The sequence below is a fragment of the Emys orbicularis genome, chromosome 7 (assembly GCF_028017835.1).
Source record: "Emys orbicularis isolate rEmyOrb1 chromosome 7, rEmyOrb1.hap1, whole genome shotgun sequence".
Lineage (NCBI taxonomy): Eukaryota > Metazoa > Chordata > Testudines > Emydidae > Emys > Emys orbicularis.
Window position 1 is genome coordinate 97,801,346 of NC_088689.1, and position 16,693 is coordinate 97,818,038.

The 16,693-nt window shown below is 50.3% G+C and overlaps 1 long non-coding RNA gene and 11 other non-coding genes across 14 annotated transcripts; 11 read left to right on the forward strand and 1 right to left on the reverse strand.

Moving 5' to 3' along the window:
• Positions 1-114: 114 nt before the first annotated feature.
• On the reverse strand, positions 115-305 carry LOC135881996 (U2 spliceosomal RNA). Its single transcript, XR_010561554.1, has one exon. It is a non-coding gene; the product is annotated as a U2 spliceosomal RNA (small nuclear RNA).
• Positions 306-7,436: 7,131 nt separating this feature from the next.
• LOC135881998 (U2 spliceosomal RNA) lies at positions 7,437-7,626 on the forward strand. The gene has a single exon (XR_010561556.1). It is a non-coding gene; the product is annotated as a U2 spliceosomal RNA (small nuclear RNA).
• Positions 7,627-9,224: 1,598 nt separating this feature from the next.
• On the forward strand, positions 9,225-15,027 carry LOC135880957 (uncharacterized). 3 transcript variants are annotated; one of them, XR_010561528.1, is made up of 12 exons: positions 9,225-9,327; positions 10,541-10,567; positions 11,219-11,261; positions 12,026-12,066; positions 12,305-12,337; positions 12,588-12,611; positions 13,008-13,053; positions 13,299-13,342; positions 13,805-13,843; positions 14,125-14,175; positions 14,505-14,540; positions 14,854-15,027. It is a non-coding gene; the product is annotated as an uncharacterized LOC135880957 (long non-coding RNA). The 3 variants fall into 3 exon arrangements; XR_010561530.1 differs by having other exon boundaries at positions 13,808-13,843; XR_010561529.1 differs by lacking the exon at positions 12,588-12,611.
• LOC135882005 (small nucleolar RNA SNORD26) lies at positions 10,917-10,992 on the forward strand. The gene has a single exon (XR_010561563.1). It is a non-coding gene; the product is annotated as a small nucleolar RNA SNORD26 (small nucleolar RNA).
• On the forward strand, positions 11,889-11,957 carry LOC135882004 (small nucleolar RNA SNORD27). The gene has a single exon (XR_010561562.1). It is a non-coding gene; the product is annotated as a small nucleolar RNA SNORD27 (small nucleolar RNA).
• Positions 12,158-12,234, forward strand: LOC135882003 (small nucleolar RNA SNORD28). The gene has a single exon (XR_010561561.1). It is a non-coding gene; the product is annotated as a small nucleolar RNA SNORD28 (small nucleolar RNA).
• Positions 12,653-12,779, forward strand: LOC135882010 (small nucleolar RNA SNORD22). Its single transcript, XR_010561568.1, has one exon. It is a non-coding gene; the product is annotated as a small nucleolar RNA SNORD22 (small nucleolar RNA).
• On the forward strand, positions 13,119-13,188 carry LOC135882006 (small nucleolar RNA SNORD30). Its single transcript, XR_010561564.1, has one exon. It is a non-coding gene; the product is annotated as a small nucleolar RNA SNORD30 (small nucleolar RNA).
• Positions 13,665-13,735, forward strand: LOC135882002 (small nucleolar RNA SNORD29). The gene has a single exon (XR_010561560.1). It is a non-coding gene; the product is annotated as a small nucleolar RNA SNORD29 (small nucleolar RNA).
• LOC135882007 (small nucleolar RNA SNORD31) lies at positions 13,976-14,042 on the forward strand. Its single transcript, XR_010561565.1, has one exon. It is a non-coding gene; the product is annotated as a small nucleolar RNA SNORD31 (small nucleolar RNA).
• LOC135882011 (small nucleolar RNA SNORD22) lies at positions 14,302-14,426 on the forward strand. The gene has a single exon (XR_010561569.1). It is a non-coding gene; the product is annotated as a small nucleolar RNA SNORD22 (small nucleolar RNA).
• Positions 14,719-14,786, forward strand: LOC135882008 (small nucleolar RNA SNORD31). Its single transcript, XR_010561566.1, has one exon. It is a non-coding gene; the product is annotated as a small nucleolar RNA SNORD31 (small nucleolar RNA).
• Positions 15,028-16,693: the final 1,666 nt, after the last annotated feature.

The following is a 16,693-nucleotide window of genomic DNA, read 5'->3' on the forward strand; positions in this document are numbered from 1 at the left end:
TTTCATCAATAACCCAAAATATCAACTATTTAAGATTAAAAGTGTTATAAAGGCTAGTTTAAAAGAAGGAGAAGTCAACTGATTCTATTTTTGAACCACAATAGTCTCCCCAAGGGGAGGTGCACCGTTCCTGGAGGTACTGCAATACCAGGTCGATGCGTGGAGTGGATGGAGCAAGCTCCTATTCCATCTCCCTGTTCCAAAAATCCATTTAATATATAGTCCTCAGATAGAGGACGTATCAGATATTAAACTGATAAGAACAGATACTACACTTGATCTTAGCCAAAAGGCCGAGAAGCGATACTTTTACGTTGAAATATTATGCAGCCCTCCCATTCCTACAGCTCTCTATATCACGGTGACACATGCCAGCAAGCGCCATTAACGCCATAGCAATTATTTGATGACTTCTAATCTAATCATACTTCCTTCACCTAATCGCTCCATTTTTACTATTCAAAGCAAACTGCCTCCTGCCTGAAAATTCAGCTTCAAAACTAATACATTCCTCAAGCTTGTTAGCTGTTGCCTTGTCGCTCGTTTCTCTGCCTGAAAGATACTCTCTATTTGCATGAAGCCAGCCCCTTCGCTGCAACGTGCTGACGACATCGGGTTGCTAACCCTATCGTTGCAAGTTTAGACTTTGTGCCCTGCTCGCTCCCCCTACAGCACACAGGATTGTCTTCCCTTTATCAAGGAAGGAAGATTTTAAACAGTACTTAATTTGTAATGAAAGAGAAAGCTACGCTGCGGCACGGTGTGCCGCTGCAAGGTCTGTAGTGTAGACGTAGCCTGACTTTCTCCCTTTGGCTCTCAAACCCCTCTGACACGCTTTTACCCACCCTTTCCCAACTGTACAGCCCTCATTTGAAATGTCTCAGTGGTACTCTATTCAGGTTGTCATTATATTAACTTGCTTCAGCACTTTGCAAAAACAGTAGTGCTTGACACTGTGTCAAATTAGCTGATGTCAGCTGATGTGCACACTAAAGAGAACTTTTGTTTTATTGTCTGGAAAAAAAAATAAAGTCAGCAGCTGATTACTGCACATGCACAGAGGCACAAACCCTAAACAAAGACACACGCTTGTGGACCATGTCAACTTTAGGGCGACAGCACAATAAACACAGACACATGAGTATCTAGGCCATTGAGTTTTAAAGTTACTCACATGCCTAAATCTCTACAAGAAAGAGGATATTTAAACACCAACATTAGAAAAGTGAACCACCAAAAATATGGCCTGTGGTTTTGTTTTGTTTTACAAAATACTGCTTGGAAGATGGGAAACATTCATGGAATTATAGGGGGTCATAGAATTATGGGACTGCAAAGCTTGATTGGGCTCGTGCCTGGAACAGATCAGTCATCAGATTTTGTTTTTTAAAATGCTTTCAGGTAATGTCTACAGCTGTTGAACTTCAATCCAGGCACTTTCTATATGAAAGCAAAACCTCAAAAAAGGGAAATCTGGACAAAATTCTCAGAAGTTGGGGATACAAAAATGAAGGTACCCAAAAATAAGTGGACCCTTGGCAGAATTGCCAACAGCTGAATTCAAAGGATGAGGAGTTAAATCCTAATTGGCCTTGACCCTGCAATTTGAGTTCAAGTTTGGCCAATAATATTTCAGGGCAGCTGGACAATTCTGCCAAGTGTCCACTTATTTTTGGGTACCTTCATTTTTGGATGACCCACAAAGCTTGAACACATCCTCAGTGTCCTTCCCAAACTGCATTTTGATCTGTTAACTTTTACTCCTGGGGAAATTAATGTTATGTGCAGAATTTCCTTCCCTTTCCTCCCCCCAGAAATAGGCTGCAGAGCCCTCCACTAGGGCGCACTGGACCCAGCAGAGCCCAACTTGCAAATAGAAGTCAGTGCCGGGGGAGGGGGAGACGCAATTCCCCTAGTGTGATCTTGTGCAACTGAGTCATAGGCCTTGGCTACACTCGCGGATTCACAGCGCTGCCGCGGCAGCGCTGTGAAGCGCGAGTGTAGTCGCGCTGCGAGAGCTGTCTCGCAGCACTGCAAGTACTCCACCTCTCCGAGGGGAATAGCTTGCAGCGCTGCGAGGGAGCGTGCAGCGCTGCAGGCGCTGATTACACTGGCGCTTTACAGCGCTGCACTCGCTGCGCTCGGGGGTGTGTGTGTTTTTTCACACCCCTGAGCGCAGCAAGTGCAGCGCTGTGAATTGCCAGTGTAGCCAAGGCCATAGAGTTGAGCAGTTCCTATTGTGTGGTGCTTACACAATTGTCATTGAATTGTAAACCCCTTGATTACTACTCCCCTGTTGATTAATGGCCATTTAACACCCTCCTGGGTGTGGTTCATCACCTAGCAGTAGAGACTCCCAAACCTATGATGTATTGTTACCCCGGGTTCTTTCAACCCAAAGCTCTTGGTAACTTTTACTCTGTGCGAGGTGGTGTCAGGAAATAAATCAGGGGAGACACGGCCATCCGACCGATAGATGGCTGGCACAAATAGGACAACGCAAGAGTGCTTTCACTTATAGCTAAACTTTACTTAGTCTCAAGCACTTACACACGTCCGCAACAGATTAGTAAAACACCCCCAACCCTTGATAATTACCAAAGCTGAGTGTGGCTCTCGAGTGAAACAGCGGCAGGCTTCTGGTGGCCAAATCTTCCGTCTGCTGGTGGGGACCGCAAGATGTATCCAGAGGGAGAGTCCAAAACGAGTCCAACTATCTCAAGCTTTCCCCCTTATTTATACATTAGTCATAGAATGACATGTCCCTTAAAGAAAACTTGTTAAGCAAGCAGTTCCAATGGGCAAGCAAGAGGCTCCTTCTGATTAGTGATTAACCAGGTGTGGGTTTTTCTAGAGTTTGCAGCCTTGAGACCCCAATAGACATTCCTGGGGGTACATCCTGCTCTTTTAAAATGCATGTATCAGCAACTTCAACACAATTCTTATCAGGAAGGATGCAGGGTCAAGCTGCCCTTTCTGAGGCACCCAAAACCCCCTCCCCTCCTGCCTTGGTCAAGCTGAGACTGCTTAATAGCTTGCTTTTAACAATAAGCCATAGTGGTTTCAGGCACTTTACTGGTTTGCCAAAATCTCCCCGTAGAGTATTTCAGTTTTCAGAGTAGCAGCTGTGTTAGTCTGTATCCGCAAAAAGAACAGTAGTACTTGTGGCACCTTAGAGACTAACTAATTTATTTGAGTAACAACCCTACAGCTAAATCCCATAACTTCATACACACTAATGATGTACATATTTGGACAGAACAATGAGTATCAGCAGATCGTGACCTTTCATAGGATATCTTACATGGCATGCTTCTTATGAAATATCACCACGATATATGAATGATGAATATGGGGGCCACAGAGTGCTATTTTGAGGTACAGAATGTTACAGTGGGTGAAACCAGGCAATCACTATGCTCTCAAATGAACTCATACAAGAAGATAAGACAAGCCCACCACATCACCTGTGGGTGAGCACTTCTCACAGAGCAATCACTCTTGTATGTGATCTATCAGCCCTCGCCCTCAAAGGAAACCTGCATAACACTTTCAAAAGACGGGCCTGGGAGTGTAAATTCATAACGTTGCTAGACACTAAAAATCATAGAATGAATAAAGATACTAGATTTATGGTTTATTTACAGCAATCTGTAAACCACTAACAACGTCCCACAGCTGCTTTCTCCTTTGCAGGAGTGAAAGTAACTTAAAAGTTACCAGTACGGGGGCCTGGCTATATGTCTGCGTGGAGTCTCCTGGGCTCAGGCCCCTCGGATCCCCAGTGGGAGCGGAAGGTGGTGGTCAATGGGGAGACATTCCTGGCGTGGCGAGATCCTGGGACAGCCAATCTTTCTTGATGTAGTGGGAATCTCTTGCACGACTATCCCATTCGCAGAGAAAACAGCAGTACTTTGTGTACCCAGTCTGCAGACCAAGCAAAAGAGCAACAACCTTCAAATCGCCACAAAGCTGCCACTGATGTTGGTCATAGTTTATGCACCTCAAAAGTTGTTTCATGTTGTCATAGGTTTCCTTCATATGGACTGCATGACCAACTGGAATTGATGGCAAAACATTGCCATTATGCAGTAAAATAGCTTGAAGACTCGTCTTCGATGAATCAATGATGAATCAACCCCACCAGATGCTGAGGGGCTGTGTGACCTGGGGGAAGGTCCCCAGTATGTAGCCATTCGCCCTGCCTATGGGCCAGATCCCTGTGCAGACCAGGAGGGATCAGGCTGGCTGGTAGTTGGGGTTCTCCAGTATATTGGCTGTGATCTCCTGTTGGGGGATGACTGTGTCCCTTTGGGACAGGATACAGGCCCTGCTCCTGTAATGGCCGAGGATTTGAATTTGAATCTAGGGAACCAATCGGCTGAGACTGAAATTGTAAGTGAAAATACAAATGACCTGGCTGGCAAGGGGGAGGAGCTGCTAAGCTTGTGATACCTGCCTGCCTGTAACCAGGCCCCTGGGGCTCAGTGGGGGGACGGGGGACACAGGCAGGGCAGGACAGGACGGCTGCCAACCAGGTTTGCCTTGTCCAGAGGTGCTGCTGGGAAGTAATTCCATGGCAGGGAGGGGGCTACCAGGGACTGGGCTCAGCGGGGCTCTGACCCCAGGCCCAGCCAGTGAGAGGGAACAGGTTCCACTCCCTTCCCCAGCAGCTGAATTCCAGAACGAGCTGCAGAAGGATTCCTCATTGTAGAAGCTGAGGGAACTTGCTGTCCACAGTGCTGCAAACCCCCTTGGGCGGCAAAAATTGTTTTTGCTTTGGGCGGCAAAAATCCTAGAGCCGGCCCTGACTAGATGATCTCCTGAGGTCCCTTCCAACCCTGATATTCTATGAAACATTGCATAATCTGTGTGAATCTAAAGGTGAAAAGTGCAGCACGTGGCTATGACCACGGGAATATTATCCTTGGCAAGGTCTAGCCTGCCATTGAGACACCTCCAGCGAGCTTTCAAACGGTCAAAGGCACATTTGACTACCATGCGGCACCTGCTCAGACTGTTAAAATGCTCCTTCCTACTGTCCAGGTGCCCTGTGTAAGGTTTCATGAGCCAGGGCTGTAAGGGGTAAGCCAGATCTCCCAGGATTACTATGGGCATTTCCACCTCCCCAACTGTGATGCTGTGATCTGGAAAGAAAGTCCCCGCCTGCAGCTTTCTGTACAGGCCACTGTTCCTGAAGATGCGTGCGTCATGCACCTTTCCGGACCAGTCTGCATTGATGTCTGTGAAACGCCCCTGGTGATCCACAAGTGCCTGCAACACCATGGAGAAGTATCCCTTCCTATTGATGTATTCTGAGGCAAGGTGTTCTGGTGCTAAAATTAGAATGTGTGTGCCATCAATCGCCCCACCGCAGTTAGGGAAACCCCTCTCTGCAAAGCCATCCACTATTTCATGCACATTTCCCAGAGTCACGGTCCTCGGCAGCAGGTTGTGATTTATTGCCCTGCACACTTGGAGTAATACAGCCCCAACAGTGGACTTCCTCACTCCAAATTGATTTGCAACTGATTGGTAGCAGTCTGGATTCGCCAGCTTCCACACAGCGATTGCAACACCCTTCTCTAGCGAAAGGGCAGCTCTCATTCTGGTGTCCTTGCACTGCAGGTCGGGGGCCACTCAGCAAATAGCTCCAGGAAAGTTGCTTTACACATCCTAAAGTTCTGTACCCACTGGTCTTCATCCCAGACCTGCAAGACAATGTGAGCCCACCAATCAGTGCTTGTTTCCCTAGCCCAAAAGTGACAGTTTACCGTATGCAGCTGCTCTGTGAATGCCAAAAGCACGGATATGTTGCTGCTGTCCATATCACACTCAGGTGCCTGTGATTCATCCTCTGTCAGTAACTTTGCGAATAACTCTGCTGCCATGCGCGATGTCCTCATGACAGTTAACAGCGCATAGGAGAGAAGTGCGAGATCCATCCTCTCTCACTGTAGATGCTGGCTCACACTACAAAGACTGACAATTGGAAAAACGGTGCAAAAGGAAGCTAGAAACCACTGGAGGGCTGGGACACAAAGCAGTGCATGATAGGACATTTTGCACATCCCAGGATGTGCCGCGCTCCATTTGCGCCTTCCCACAACACCTAGCGACAGATCGTGTCGCCAGGCACTGTGGAATACATACCCACAGTGCATTGCTCATGCTGTCGTCTGCAGCTTGGCCTCAGCTCCATGCATCATATTATATTTGCATCTGCAACTGGCTAAGGTGGAAGCAGCGCTGTGGCACCAGCTATTAGCCACCTGATTTATTCTCCTTTGAGAAATACGAGGGGAAATTACTGCACGGTAGTGATGAAGAAACTGATCTGTCCTCATCAGCGGCTGTATGCTCCTTTTTGCTATGGGGTTGTGCATGGGAATATATTTGTGTCTGGTTAGTGACAACATATCCTTTGCTCGTGACACAGTTTATGATGATTTTGTTTTTCCTTGATGTATAGGGCTCTCGGCCCTGTGTGCACTGTTTCTGTATTGATATTTTTCTACTATTAAAGCCAGCATGTGATGGGTTAAAACTGAACCCTTCTACAAATGTTCATGTACAGGATAAATGTCCTGATGCATGGTGCATTCATGTAATCTATTCAATTTATATATGAAAGGAAATCTGCCAAGCTTATCTATTGCACAGTTAAATGGAGATCCCGTGGTGGCACTAACCAGATCTACCCTTTGCTCTTGTTTTCTTTCTGATAAATTTTTGTTTACCTTCTCCATTCTTGCTGCCCAGTAAGGTGGCTGGCACTATATGGACAATTAACTCCTACTGAACCTGTACTTGTCTCTAGATGGGCCATGCCTAAGCAGATCATGGTTAGGGTTGTGGAGTTGTATTTCTATGGCTGGCCATCTGGTTGTAGTTTGTTTTGAGATAAAGCAAAACATTGGATTTTTTAATTAGAACTAAAGTTTATCTTGCACTAACTGTACTATGACACTTTTTTAATGAACAGATCACTTATAAATAACTCACTTGCAAAAAGTAGACACTGAATAGGACTAAACTATGCACAGAATAGTTTTTTGCCTTTTGTTTCATAATAAATTTTATTTATATAACCCTTTTGCTGATTTTTAAAGTGTTACATAAACAGGACAGGTGAAATATTATCATGTAAAGCAACCATAAACACATGAAAAGACCTAGGTTTACAATTTATGATTAAAACTCTACTATCTACACAATATACATAGACATAAAATGTAAAAACTTAAATATCTTAGAAACAGTAGCCAATCAGTTGTTTTAATTGTCATATTTGAATTCAGCACATCAAAATACATAATAAATAGCACATTTTATCTCTGAAGCAGACGACTTCTCAAAAATTGTAGACCAGTGTAATCTCTCATAACTCAAGCCTGACCCCAGATGTACAGTACCCTCCTTCTTAACTGTGTAAACTTGATTTTAAACATTAGCTTTAATACAATTTTTAAATCTGTTCTGATCAGTATAATATCTGATACATCTTCTATTTGAGGACTATATATTAAATGGATTTTTGGAACAGGGAGATGGAATAGGAGCTTGCTCCATCCACTCCACGCATCGACCTGGTATTGCAGTATCTCCAGGAAGGGTGCATCTCCCCCCAGGGAGACTATGGTGGTTAAAAAATAGAATTTGTTTTAACTCTGAAACTCTTCTTTTTATAACCCCTTTATTCTGATATTTTTAGGATGTGGGTTTATTGATGTTGTTATTTTGTGTGAGTTTATAGCCAAGCTTCTGTGTGTCACTGGAGGAATTTTAAAAAGCTGGGATTCCACTTCGTGCGGTGAATGCTTCCAGCAGTGTGAGGAACAAATGAGGGAGGGTCTGTCACAGAGATACTTATTGTTTTATAATGTTGAAGCTTGCCTGTATATAAATAACTGCATAGATAATTATATGGATTTGGTTGTATTCTTCTCCCCACTCAACACCTGGTCCAGTAATCTTGGTTTGGAAACTCAAGTGAAGGCACTACATGTCAACTGCACCCAGCGGACCCAATTCTCCACAATACAAGTTCAAAACACTAATACTTAACTTCTGGTTCTTACCCTGTGGCTTGGGACAGGACACTGCAGGTGGCTGCCCCTTCCCAATTGCTCTGCAGAGTGAAGATTAAGCTATTTACCTCCTCTGCGGGGAGCTTTGGGAGGAGTGTACGTCATGCAGTGTGTGTGACGCTGTGCAGTGTGAAGTGCCCAGTGTTACTCTCCTGTGAAAGGCTGGTTTGTGGGGTCTGATGTACCCCTGGCAGGCGCTCAGGGAGAGAGCTGCTCCTCCCTTGCAGTGATTTGTTTTTCCACCAAGCTTTGAAATCACAACCAGGTGCGCCAGAGCTCAACAGCCCCAACGGTAGAGAGGCGGCGGCAGCTGCCAAAAGTGAAGCGAGCGCTGGAGACTGAGCAGAGCTGGCTGTTGGGACCCCCACGCAGGGTTTGTCTACATGGGGGGATTGACTGGCCTCCTCAGCAGAGTAACCACTGCGCTTAGCTATTCCAGTATAACCCCCCCATGGAGGGAGCCATTTCCGGGGGGGCTCCCCGGGGTTCTGGCTCGGTCCTTGGGAGGAACCAGACACGGTCCCTGGAGGTGAGCAGAGGCCGAGCTGGAGCGAGTTTCTGCTGGGGGTGGGTCAACCGGAGCGGGGGGGACTCAGGGATCCTGCAGGTAATTCCTGGGGGGGGCAATGGGGAGAGGGGAGGAGATTCCCAGGGAGGGAGGGGGAGCAGGTTCCTCTCCCTCCTCCGCTCTGCCACTGCGAACAAAGGACCAACGATAACACCGCAGTAGCGCCCGCCAAACTCGCACGCACAACCCCAGGGCGCGTGCCCGCTCATCACCACCTCACGTACGTAAACGTCCCCTCACCACCAGTAGAGCGCATGCGCACTGAGATTCTCGTGCATTCCCTCATCTCCTGCGCATGCAGGTTGCTGCTCATCCCGCCACTTCTATAAGCATGCGCCTTCAGGCACTCGAGCATTCCGCTTCCTCCCTGCGCATGCGTACTCAGGCTTCCGTTTTATTTCCCTCTGTGCTTACATTCTTATATTCCGTCGCTTCTTCGTTTTCCTCACCCACCTTATTCGTATTGCGCATGCGTGAACGTCAACGTACCACCGCCCCCCACCGGGCACAAGCGTTGAGCTTCCCGCGACCCCCTCGTTGCACATGCGCATTCGGCTTCCTTCTGAGAAAGGGGGATTTCCCAGCATACCCCTGGTTCTTGGGTATTTAAGCCTCGGGTGGGGGTAAATTCGGCCATTTGCTCAGCTGCTGCTGGCGCGAGATCTGGGGGTGAGTGGGTCGGGGGCAATCTGCGGCCATGCGGCTCCGCATCGGGAGCCCCTCCTGTGGCGCAGGCGGCTGCTGCCCGCGGTTCCTCGGGGATCTTGGGAGGGCGTGACCCGCGCACCGGGCTGGGAGCTGCGTCCCGCGGGGTGGGAGGCACGGCAGGCTCCACCGCCATGTTGTGAGCCATGTGGTTAGGGTGACCAGATGTCCCGATTTTATAGGGACAGTCCCGATATTTGGGGCTTTTTTACTATGGGCTCCTATTACCCTCCCACCCCGTCCTGATTTTTCACACTTACTAGCTGGTCACCCTACATGTGGCGTATGGCGCTGGGGGGCGGGTGCTGCTGTGAGGGAACGGTGGGCCGCTGGGGGCCCCCATAGGCGACCTGTAACTCTGTGGTGGGGATACGTGACCCGCCCCATGTGTCGCCTCTGCTGCCCCCTTCTCCCCGGACCTTTTGCCTGCTGCCCTGCTCGTTTCCCTCTCCCCGCCCGCATGGCTCCTACGGGAACCCCGCCGGGGGGTCCCACCTCCCCCGCCCGCAGCGTTCCGCCCAGCGGCCCCGGGAAACCCTCCCGCGCCGCCCGCTGCTGAGGAGGGGCGGATCCCTGCGCGTGACAAAGCCGCCTGGAGCGCGGGCCAGGAGCCTCTCCGCCCCTCGGGAAAGCGCTGGAGAGGGTGGGGGCTATTTCTCTGCAGGAGCCCTGGACACGGGCTAAGCGCTCCGGCCGCCTGGTCCTGCCCCCACCATGTGCCAGAGGCACCAGGCACGTGCGGCATCGCTCCTCCTGCAGGGGGCGCTCTCCCCCGCTGGGCCACCTCTGGCCGGGACCCCCTTGCAGTCAGGTTCCTGGGGCACAAGGCTTAACCCCATCCTGCCCTTGCCGCAGGCAGCCTGAAGGCCTTAGCCAGCGCTGTGGGCGGGAAGGGAGAGGAGCAGCTTCGTGCCCTGGTAGTGGGCGGGGGCTGTTCTCTCTATGATGAGACCTATCACAGACCTGTGCTGACAGCCCTGTGAGGACCCCAAATAAATCTGAGGAGAACAGACCGGCCCCCACCCCTATGGCCAGGGCTATGAAGGGCAGCCATGCCATGAGACTGGGGACCATCAGGGAGCTTGCCCATGTTGGGGTATAGTTTAGGGCCCTGCCCACTTTGCCATGGGGACCATATGTATATTCCATGTTCCTAATGCTGTTTCTTTGTATGCAGGGTTTAAAGCTCCCGAGTGCTTGCTAGGTGAGTTGCAAATGCCTTCATGTATGCTGGAGCTTGTGTAGCACTGGTTAGAGATGCACCTCCTCTCCTATTCAAACTCCGTCCCAGGGCTCAGCCCAGCTCCCAGGGGCAGGTGTTTCTGGTATTTGGGACATTTAGGGTCCATGGCTAAATTTATAAGGCCATAGTGTCATACTGTCTGAGGTCTAAATGACTGAAATTCCCAGATGCTTGCCTGGTATAGAAAGCTAGCCAAGTGGGAGTTGGGCATGCTACGGGGTGGTGTGGTGGTGACATGTCACTGTTAATGCAGCATATCATTGCTGTTAATTGGGTGCCTGGTCTTGGGAGGAGGGTGGTGTATGAAGTGCTGCAAAGATGATAAATGCTGAACTCTCTCTTTCTGAGGCTTCAGTGGAGAAAATCTTTACCAGATTCTGAGTGGCACTGACTTTAGCTCAGGTAGGTGTGGATTACATTTAGGTCCCTGTGGCCTGGTACTTCAGCCCTGCAGGGAGTGGAGCAGGCCCTTGTTGAACAGCACCAGAAGAGAGCATATGCCCACATTGCCCTTAACATAGGGAGTGGGTAGACCAGGTTGTAGGAATGGTGCTCTTATAGGAGGAGAGTCAGTGACTGCATGTTAAGGTTCATATGTGTCTCTTTTCTCAGGCATGGGTCTTACCAGTTATGTGCATCTGCAGCCTCTTAACATGTGAGTAGTTGAGCTTTCTCCATCTCTGATGAAAATGATACATAGAACATGGGGTGGTCTACAAAGGGGAAACCAGCTCCATTACACCACGGTGAGGGTGCAGCTGTCTTCCCTAATGTGGCTTGAATGGGAGCAGGGATACATATTGTTGCCTTGGGGCTTAAGTGTAGCTTCATCCACTGACCCACTGTCTGCTCAGTGGGTCTCCTGTGTGGAACAGCCTTGCCTCTCCAAGTATGCATCCCTCTTAGACCAGCAGAAACTGTGCCCTGCTTGGAATGATGGCTGGGCAGGATGGAGGGGGATGGTCCGTACTGGCTTGGGATCTGTGTGTATTGGACTGATCCAAACTTCTGCTTCCTCCTCCTCACTGCAGCAGAGCTGTCCACCATGTTTTGGGTTTTCTGTAAATGGTAGTGCATGCTAGGGTAGCATCTAGGGGTGTGTGTGTGGGGGGGTTCCCTCTGAGGATGGGGATTTGTGGCTCCACAAATGGCTCTGACCATTCCTGTGTGCGTGGCAGCTCAATCCTCTACCCAGCTTGAGGACTGCTGCAGTGGTTGGTCAGTGTAGGCTGCAAGGTGGATCTATTTCCCATGGACACAGTCAAGCTTCTGCTCCCCTGCTGTTCAGTGATGAATGCAAACAGACAAGCATATGGCTGAGTGTCTGTGATGCCAGCTTACTTCTGAGAACTTGGAAGATCATCCCTGGGGAGGGATTTTTGGTCTAAGAATAGGGTTAACCTGCCCCTTCTGTTTCAGGTTACCCCCCACCCCCAGACGGAGTCCGGCCTCGTATACAGGTAGGTTTAGGAGTTAGTGGTCTCCTGCCCTGCTAAGGCTCTGTGTGTGCTGAGCATTCCCCTCCGGGTATATCAGTGCCCAAGCCCCCTTGCCATGTGATCTGAACCAGTTCCTCTGAAAAGTTTTGAAGAACATTGGTCAATAAGCATGTTAGAGTTCTGATGGCAGCTGGCCCTTGGGCCAAAGATGCTGCTCATTCAGACACCTGTCTCACAGGGCTCTTTGCTTTCCCTCTAGGTGAACTCCTCCTGGGGTGAATGCCTGTCTCAGGTAAATGCATCTCCTACACAGTGTCCCTAGCATGGTAGGGCCTGGCCAGTTCCCCTTCTGTAGCTCTGGGATGGGCCATTACTTTGACAGTTGGCAAGTGGCAGTTTGAAAGGATGACACAATGTTAGCTGGACGACACTTGTCTCATGGCATTTGAGTTACCAAAGCCCTGATCAGACTGCTCTGGCTCTGCTCCAATGAGCTGTGCCCCATTCCTGTGCTCACTGACCCAATTCTCTTCTCTGTACAGGTGAGATGCCTTGATCTGGGAAGGGTGAGTGACCTACACAGTCCTAGTGCTCCCTCTGTCCACTGTCCCAATGAGGAAACTTGTGCCTATCTTACTGTCTGTCCTGGTACCAGAACCTGCAAAGGTGAACCCACTGGTACCTGCAGCATGAGAGGAGGAGAACATGCTCCAAGAGGAACAGTCTGATGGGACATTGGGCTGGGTCTGACATTGTTCCCTGAGTGTAATGGCTAATTAACCCACCCCTTTTGCCCCATAACACTGTGGTCTGCACACTGCCATCTCAGGCAGGAGAAGCACCCTGTAAAACAGCAAGGGGAGAGGGATGTACTCCCAGTGCACCTTGTATCTGAGCAATGAGGTGATGGAATACCACTGAGCAGAGAGCAAACACTAATCAGATGCTCTGGTTCTTTTCAGGTGCCTGGAGTGAGAGTATTGGCCAGCTCCTGACCCAGCTGCCCAGGTAAGGGTGCGCACAGATCATCAGCTGATGATGGGTGGGGCTCAGTCCTGGCTGCCTGTTCCCACTGACATGATGAACTCACTTTGGAATCTCGTTCGGCTGAACATTGCTGTTGAGACTCTGACTCTGAGGCTTGGTGATGAACAGGCTGCAGGCTTTGCCTCATCAGGAAGCTTATTCCGGGGATGCAAGTTTAGAATTCAAGGCCTCAAGGATTCAGATCAAATAACCTCTCTTTCCCCTAGGTTAAAGATGCTGGAGTGGATGGCTCCACTGCACTGAGTCAGGGGTAAGTGCCCTTCAGCTCTCTCCAGGACTCTTTGCAAATGTCCCTTGCATAGAAGCATGTGTAAGAGACCAGATGCTGCAGTTGTCCCTGTGCAGCTCTGCCTGTCTGGGGCATGCGTTGCAAATGCCACTGAGATCAAATTTTCCTCCCCAAACAACTGGGACAAGGGGCATGGAGGGAGTAGAGCTTCGTGGTGGTGTCAGAGCAGCCAGCTCTGGGTGTGTTAAACCTGTCGTGGTAGTGCCGAGGGGGCCTAGTCAGCACCCAGTTGTGGCAGGCATGGTACAGTGCTGTCTTGTGGGGTAAGAGGTGCTCACTGCAGTTTTAATGATGAGCCAAACTAGCTCACTTTGATTTACTATAAACATGAAAATATTTGAACAACTGAGAAACTGCGCAGAGCAGGGGATGAGTTTGGGGTATCTGTGCTGGGGAGTAGCTGACTGGGTTGTCTTGTTCCAGCAGGTAGCCAGAGGCCTGTGGTCTGAAGTGCCTGGAATGGTGAGTGATTGCTGGGCCTGGGGTGTAAAGGAGGGATGGGCAAGGGGAGCTAAGCAGAGATCACACCTGCCCCTCGCTGTAAGCTGAATGGCAAGCTCTGCCCTATGGCAGGGGTCCTGTCCCATTCTCTGGCTCCTCAGTGATGAGACCCCTACCGCCCCAGTCTGATCCCCGTGACTGAGTGGTTCCCTCTGAGGCCAGGAGCCTGGTAGCAGTGTGGGTTGAGAACGTGGTGGCCTGCTCCTTGCCCAGCCCTCCAACAGTTGTTTGTTCGGTTTCAGGAGCCTTGGATTTCCTGCCAGGGAATGGGCAGTCAGCCATTGGAGCTGCAGGTAGGCTGATAAGCACCAATTGGGGAAGGGACTGGTAGAGAGGAGCTCTGCTCCCTCCATAGCAATACAGGTGGGGATGGCCCCACTTGTCCCTGGGCTGTGGGTGAGAGGTAGGTAGGTGCCATGTCCTGATGAGGAAACCAGGTCACGTCTTACTGTCCATGCTGGTCCAGAACCTGCCAAGGTTGAACCCACTGGGCCGGTGGAGAGAGAGGAGGAAACTCTGTTCCAAAAGGAACCGTCTGATGGGACTTGAGCAGCATTGGGGTGAGGGGTGGGGTATGCCATGGGAAGCAGCTCTCCTGCAGTTCTCTGCTTGTTTCCCATAGGGCTGCCTGGAAGCATGGCTCATCCGAGCACTGCAGGTGAGTGTAATTGCCACTGACTCTGTACTTGCCCCCTGTGTGCTGATCCTCTCCCACATCCGGGGATGAGCTGTTTCACTCCTTGTGCTGGTGCACCCACCTCATAGCATGGTGCCTTCTGCTGGCATTGACTAGCTCCACCCCCCACTGACCCTTTCCCTAACCTCAGGCATGAGGTTGAGTATATGATGAGCACTTACCGCCCCAGTCTGATGCTGGTGACTGACTGGTACTTTCTGACGCTTGACCCTGGGGGTCTGTGTCTGCCCCTGGCCAGGGGCACTCCTCTCACTGGTCTCCTTCCCTCCTGCAGGTTGGAGCATGTGGGCCAGATGCAGCTTTTCCATCACACCTGCCTCCAGGAAGAGCTCTCCCTGCTGAGCTGTGACAAACCCAGCAGCAGCTTAGTGTTGGTGGGGGCAGTCGGCCCCTTAGTGTGTGGTTCTGTGTGTACTGACGGTTAAATAAAACATCTCTGCACAGAGCAGCTGGAGCCTTGGTGTCATGTTGGGCCTCGGAGTGTGCATCACAAGTCCTGCTGGGGGCGTGAGCTGGCTGGTGTCATGCTGGGGAGGAGGGAGAATTACTAGGTGGAGTTAAGGCCCTGCTCACCCATACCTGCAGTGATGGGGTACCGCTCCCTGGACGAAGCTTAGAGGTGGGCTGGGCTCTCATGCTAAAGAAAAGGAGCCTCATTCTGGCTTGCAAACCCCATGGAGGGTCTCCATGCCAGCTGGCCCATAGGGCTCCTGTCTCCACAAGGGGCAGAGTTGCTGGTTTGTGCCTAAGTTGTCCTGCATCCTAGTGACCTGAGGCTAGTGCTCCTGCCATGCCACAGCAGGCTGTCTCCATCCCCAGCTAACAGCTGAGGCAGGACAGTAAATGCACTCTCAGCCCTTGCATAGCCTGAAGTTGTACCGCTTACAATGGCAGGGTCGTGGGCACTTCTCTGTCCTTGGTTTCAGCCAATGTGCTGAGCAGGAGCAATGCCCAGTACCTGACTGCTGTGTGACAGGGCTGGAATGTGTCTCAGGCTGAGGGGACTCCGGGCATGTCTTCAGTCCCCCATTAGTCAGTCTTTCCTCCATCCTGCCTTGGCCTGACCTCCCTGCAAGCCCTAGAACTGACCTGTCCACAGGCAAGTGAGTTTAAGACACTCCTCTTGGCTCACTCAGCTTTAATTGAGTGGCTGAGTTGGAGGGTGTGAAGTTGGTGGAACTAGGCCACAGGTCTGTCCTAGCTCAGGGTTCTTGGATATCCCTAGGGTGCACTGCCCATGCCTCCCTTCTCTGGTGTATTAACCCTCATGCCCCTGAGTGGGAGCCTAATGCAACCTACTTTACAGGCCCAAAGGGGTGGAGTCCTGCTTGGGTACAGCTGGTTCACAGCATGCCTATCCACTCCTTGGGATTGTCATGTGAGGGGCTGTACTAGGATGATACAGTAACAGCTGCTGGTGCCAGCGTAGCCAGAGCAGTAGCTGAGCTGGTTCTAAGCTGCTGCACACAGATGCAACCACATAGAGGTTCCATCTGATATGGGTTGGGTACTTCTGCACTGGCAGGCTTGCAACTCCCTGCAGGGTAGCTGTATAAGTCAGAGCTGAGCAAGGCCCTGACCCTCATACAGCAGCTCCTAGTTCTGCCTCTGTAATGCAGGGTGAAGGATGTGGTGTAGTTGTAACTGTGTCAGTCTCTGGATATTAGACAAGGTGGGTGGGTGAGGTAATTGTGATGGGTTTGGTCACTGTCACCTGATGTGCTGAAATTACCTCTGAGCCCATTTTTCCTGCCAGCTTGGGTCTCCAGAACCCTGCCTTGTTGAGTCAGACATACTAGCCTTCTGCAACACAGACTCAGGGACTGGTCCGGGCCCTAAAGCTGCAGACTTAACTGAAAACAGATCAGCAGGTTACCTGGCTCTAGCACCCAGACACCCAGTTCCCCATGGTATCAAAATAAATCCATTTTACTCTATAAAGCTTATACGGGGTAATAAATTGTCCACTCTCTATAACAATGAGAGATGCACACAGCTGTTTGCTCCCCCAGGTATTAATCACTTACTCTGGGTTCATTAATAAATAAGTGATTTTTAATAGGTACTATCTCACCCTCAGCAATGTTGTGATATGCTTCTTTCACAGACTAGAC